The 6,155-nt window shown below is 39.0% G+C and overlaps 1 long non-coding RNA gene across 1 annotated transcript; it reads right to left on the reverse strand.

Moving 5' to 3' along the window:
* Nucleotides 1-281: 281 nt before the first annotated feature.
* On the reverse strand, nucleotides 282-3,412 carry LOC147603505 (uncharacterized). The gene is made up of 2 exons (XR_015265636.1): nucleotides 2,665-3,412; nucleotides 282-2,584 (listed from the first exon to the last, which is right to left on the reverse strand). It is a non-coding gene; the product is annotated as an uncharacterized LOC147603505 (long non-coding RNA).
* Between the last annotated feature and the right edge of the window lie 2,743 nt (nucleotides 3,413-6,155).

Consider the following 6,155-nt stretch of genomic DNA (forward strand, 5'->3'; position numbering starts at 1 on the left):
CTCAAAGCCACAATGCATCAAGGTGATGTAGATTTTTCCTAAAAAGAAGACCATTCTATTAAAAAAACACCTAGGGCCACAGGCCCCAAGGCAAAATACAAGGTGGTGGGGTTACAAACAACAGAGGCATGTGGCCAAAAGGTATATAAAAAAAAAGGCAAAAAAGAGGGGGGGGGTTGGCTAATCCTAGATCATTCCTATGATAAAATCATTTCTAGATTTGTTTGAATCCACTGGCCCCCGCTGCAACGTGGCCCAACTTAGTTGCATATATTCAAAGAGATATGTTAACCTTGCCATATATTCTATATGAATGTAATATCAACCAATACATGTATGTCATGACCCATAAAGCATCTACCCAATCATAATTATACATGGCTTTACATCAAAGGAGGCTGTTATGACCTCATCTGGTTCCCCAGATGGGGTTTGGATTCGCCTGAACAATATAAAAATCTTGATGGCAAAGCATTTGCTTAGGAATCATCAAGTTACATGGCATGAGCACATGCATACCTTGAGAGTGCTCATTTGGACTCCAACAATTTGCAAACACATACATCAGAATGCTGATCACTAAAACAACACATCCTAGGCAAAGCACCATGTGCACATGGAGGCCCTTGTGTTGCATCCGTTGTTGAAAACAGTCTAAAGCTTCCTCAATCTACCCCTTTGGGCATATGCTTTGATTATTGCACTCTAAAAGAATACGTCTAGCATGAGGCCCTTTGCATCTATTGGAAACAGTCCAAAGCTTCATCACACCCTACCCCTGTTGGGGGCATAACCTGCAATTACTACATTCTAATAGACTACGTCCCGAACTGGAAGCTCATCAAGAAAATAAAAGTAATTACATATGGAGAGATGCCCTTGTGTTGCATCCATTGAGAACAGTCAAAAGCTTCCTCAGCCTGTGCATCCATTGAAAACAGTCCAAAGCGTCCTCACTCTACCCTCTAGATGCCCTTGTGTTACATCCGTGAAAACATACCAAAGCTCCATCAGTCTGCCCCCCCCTTTAGGCATATTCTTCGATTAGGGCACTCCAAGAGAATATGTCTAGCAAGGCCCTTGCTTTGCTTCTATTAGAAATAATCACTCCATTCTTAGAGAGGTCCCCATGTTGCATCTATTCTCATAACAGTTCAGTGATTGTTCATCTTGACTTCGTTTGGCACATCCTACAATTAGTGCATACCAAAAATCACACAAAACTCTTCAAGCATTCTTTTTGAAAGAGAGAAATTGCCTCCTTGCCATGCCCATGCCAAGCGTACATGGCCATCAAGGCACTCCATGAAACTCTGTTCAACTTTGGCACCTTATCAAACATCTATCATGCCTCTTGAATGCTCCCACACTTGGCATACATATTTACAATTGCAGTTGCAACATCAATATCAATTTCAAAACCCCACACAGTTTGGATTGCTTACCAAAATGCACAACCTTACAAGACTGGCACATAAAGATATATGCTAACAAAGGATGCATTTTCAGGTACCACACCTTCTGCTTGCATAAAGTCAAATAATTCATGTATATCAAGTAGGTGACCATACTGTGAAGCATTAAAATAGATCCCATGTAGTCATGCTATCAAACAGAGTACAAGTAGGTTGAAGGTTACGACACTTACAATACATGTCTACATATTTGATTCAAAACTAGTGCTGGTTATAAAGACATGCATCTGTATGCCTTCTTTGGCTGTTGCCTTACTGGAACACACAGAAATCATACTCTGGTAAAACACCCTCTTGCTTCATTTAGTCAAAAAGTTGAAGAGCAAGACCATTTTCACCATTGCAAGAATACGTCGGATCATGTAATTCCACGAAATATGGGTCCAAACTAGCATTCTATCGAAAAAGCGATGGGCGTCCTGTAAACTACTGCACCTTCCACATGTGTATAAGGGAAATAGTGACATGAAAAGTAGATTTATACCCTTCTTGAACAATAAGGTGATGCATTCTCTTGCTTTTTGGTATTTCTCTTGGTTTGCCAAAGCAGTATGATGTTGATATAGCTCACCTTGTTGGGAACCAATCTAGTGTCATGCATTTTGTCGAAAAGATTAAGAGCCTCTTTAATCAACTTCTACTCTGAGCAAAACACAATTGTGGCATTCCAAGAAATCATAGTCCGCTCCCGTATGCTTCCAAGAAATCACAGTCTGCTCTTGCTCTCGCATTCTAAGAAATCATCATCCTTAAGCTCTCTCCACTGATCAAGTCTGAAAAACCAATGGTCAGGGATGGCAAGAAGACCAAACTCTGAGAAGGCATCTGAGAAACTGGGACATGGGATGGTTCACACATGGGTGCAAGTGAAGATCCATCTAATGGATGGTCTCCACTCTCCTCCTAAACTCGGTGTGCAATGTCTGACTCCCTCATGCAGTAAGCATTTCTAGGGATGCTGACTTGGAGTAAGTCCTCTGACAATAAGCTTGCCCAGCAGGCCCTGCTCTGAATCTCTGGGTCTATGATCCCTAAACCACCCTCATGCTGAGGCATAATAATAGAGTCCCAAGATACCCTCGCTCTTGTGTCTCTAGTGCCATCAGCTCCTGCCCAAAAAAAGTTACGAATAAGTCTCCTCAATTTCTTTATGCAAGATCGAGAGAAGCACCAACAAGAGGCAACATACCAAGCCTAATTAACCACCAAAGCTCTACCAGCAAAGAGAGAGTCGTGCAGAGCTCTAAAAGGCCAATTTCTTCCTGATGGAAGAAATCTCCGGCACAAACTGCTGCTCCTCTGGCAAAACATCTAGACCAACCTCAAGTACATGATGGTAGTACAACGTCTCTGCATCCACAAAAAACCCCACTGATGTCCCCAAGTAGAGGTGGAGTCTGGATCTGTAAGAAATCCAACTAACTTGTTCTAGTTGATCTTGGCACCTGGTGCTAGACAAAAGGTGTCCAAGGCAACTCGGACAGTCTCGAAAGACTCCTCACTATCCTCTACATATAGTGATGTATCATCTGCATACTCTACGTCAAGCAAGTCCTCCTCTACTCCCAGAGGTAATCTCAAGCCACGAATGCATGTGGCTCTATCCTACAAAAAGTAAGACATGGCTCATGCAAACAATATAAAGAGATAAGGTGCCAAGGGGCAGCCCTGCCTCACTGATCTCTCCAATTGAAATGCATCACCCACCATCCTGCCTCCAATAATCATCCTGCTAGTGGTTGATCTATACAAGGCTGAAATGCCAGCAATCCACTGCTGTGGAAAACCAAGTCTCATCAGAGTACCCTCTAAGAAAGCCCAATCCACTCTATCATAGGCTTTCTCAAAGTCCAAAAGCATAATGGCCAGAGGCTACCTCTCTTGCTGAGCCCACTCTCTGTAGCCTCAAAGAAGGTAAAAATATTATCCAAAATACTCCGATCAAAGCCAGTCTGCATATCTCATGAATGATCTCAGGAAGCCATGGCCTCAATTTAGCACTGATCATCTTCGCCAACCCCTTATATGTGGTTGATAAAAGAGTGATAGGTCTCCACTGCCTCAAGTCTAGTTTGTCTCCCCCTTTCGGGATGAGGGAGACTAGCCCTACCGAAAAACTCTCTGTTATCCTATGGGTTTTGGAAAAAACCTATTTAAAGCTATCGTGACCTCGAAACTTAATTTTTGGGGAGGTGACTACATGGGCGTGTTATTCCTTGTGTGAACATCATGTATACCAAGTTTGATTACATTTGCAGCATAAAAACCATGAAAACGCTTAGGGTCAGTAATTTTGGAAGCTTCTTTCTCACTATTTGGTCAAAATTCAATATCTCTGCAAATAGGTGAGTGGATTTTGATTGTCGATGGCTCTAAGTGTTGTAATTAAAGGCTAAAAATAGAATATGTAATGGTTTAACTTTGGTCAAAGGCCTATAGCTCTCTGTTTTGACTTTTTGAACCGCCAGTCAACTTTTGATCAAATTGTTATAACTTGCTCAAAACAAGTCCAAATTGGTACATCTTTATATGCTCATGTTTAGCATGTTAAGAACTATCCACTCTCATGAGAAATCTGAATTCCAAGATGTTTTGCTCAATTTTGGTCACAATTATGACTTTTTGGCAAAATGATCGCCCCAAAGTGATCCAATGTCAAAAGGGTAAGGGTAAGACATTGATTGGAAGATCTTGACATAATTAAACATTATATGATCCTGTACCTTAACTTTGAATTAGGGTTTGGGGCTAAACTAGGGTTTTGAAAAAAACCCTATTTTTTGCTATGGTGACCTCGAAACTCTATTTTCTGGGGAAGTCACTACATAGGCATGTTAGTCCATGTTTATACATAAGGTCTACCAAGTTTGATTACATTTGGAGCAGGATCCAAGAAATTAAATGGGAAGAAGATGAATTTTTAGTATAATTCGATTTATGATTATTTACCAAAAGTGAAAATATGGGTAGAATTGATTTCTACAAATCCCATGAATTCTTTTATTCAAAAGAAGAATATTGAATATATTTCAATTGAGGAATTGAGAAGGAATATGAAAATAGTTGTCAGAAAAAGAATCTTTAATTAGGCCAAGCAATTGGCAAAAATTTAGAAAAAGTCCTATTATCGGTATCAATCTAGAAAAGCTATTAAATGGGAATAGCATGTGAATGGATGTGATAAGATGTGTATGGGATGTGATAATATGTAAATGGGATGCGATAAGATGTGTATGGGATATGATAGGATGAGAACGGATGCGATAAGATGAGTATGGGATGTGATTGGATGTGAATGTGGATGTATATGTGAAAGAAAGGGTATGCATGTGTATGCATCTTGTGGACAAGCAATACATAGGCTAGTATATAAAAACTTCCAATCTTTGTACAAAAATATATAGTAAATTTAAGAGTTCATTCTAGAGGAATTCGGAGGCACCCAAAATGATTGACTGCTCCAAATCCAGAGAAGAACTAGAAAAGGACTTGAAAGCACAGAAAGACCTTGTCATCAAGCTGTCGAGTACTACTATATGGAAAGCAAACAACGATAAGTGAAAAGGGCTCGACCTTACTCTTTTGCAAGATGGTTAGTGATATAAATGCTGAAATCTACTCTGATACATAATTGTGGCAAGTAGAGCTATGAAAAACCACTGTAGACGTGGCGTACGGTGGGTAACTTTAGCCAACAAAACTTCAGCCAAAAAGTATTTTTCATTCCAGCTCCTTGTTTCTTGACAAATCTAAAAATCTCTTGCCTGTAAGGAAGAAAATATACACAATAATGATGCCATCTCTATGATAAGAAATAGACTAGCACAGAAGATAGTGTACATATCACTTACATATCACTTACCATAGCACAAAAGATAGTGTACATATCACTTACATGAAATACTATCTTCATCCAAATGTGCTAGTCTATTTCTTACCATAGAGATGGCATCAGATTCATCTCTATGATAAGAAATAGACTAGCACAGAAGCTTTTTAATGATTTTCTAAAGGCTAATGATTAGTTGATCAGATTAATCCAAATGTATGGAGGAGATAAATTGAAGAAATTAAAAAAATGCCCCCAAAAATGAGTAAATACTCACATAAGATGAAGAGTGGACTAAGAACCAAAGGAAATACTAAAAAAATAAATTTTTGACACCTCAAGAGTGGGGATTCTCCCTCATGAAGGAGGTGCCTATTTCACGTGTAGTGGAGTATTAAATTCTCAAATATTGAGATATTTCATCTCTTCTCTCTCCTAATTCAAGTCTAGTTCCAAAAAGTAAGCTAAACTGACCCAAAAATGGTCAAAAATTGACCAAACTAATCTGGAAAATTCTAGAATCAGTTTGCTTGGTTAGAAGTTCACTTTTTCCTATTAAAAAAATAGAAGCCTACCCCTTTGTAGAATCTTAATAGTGTTTTATGCACTGCTATTCTACTCCATCCCCAGAGCCAAAAACAGTAAATTTATTGATAATTCATTAGTTTTTGACCTTTCCCTCTTCAAAAGAATTGGTGGCCACTCTTGTTGCAAACAAGAGCTCAAACCATCAAGCCAAAGGAAAGCTCACAGAAATTCAAGTAAGCTAGAAATTTTACTTTTTCTTTATTCTTTTTTAATGGTTTTCTAATTTTTATTTTCTTTGAAATGTAAAATGATGCTATGCCTTG

Source organism: Cibotium barometz, chromosome 64 (genome assembly GCF_041138505.1).
Source record: "Cibotium barometz isolate CiBa-2024 chromosome 64, ASM4113850v1, whole genome shotgun sequence".
Lineage (NCBI taxonomy): Eukaryota > Viridiplantae > Streptophyta > Polypodiopsida > Cyatheales > Cibotiaceae > Cibotium > Cibotium barometz.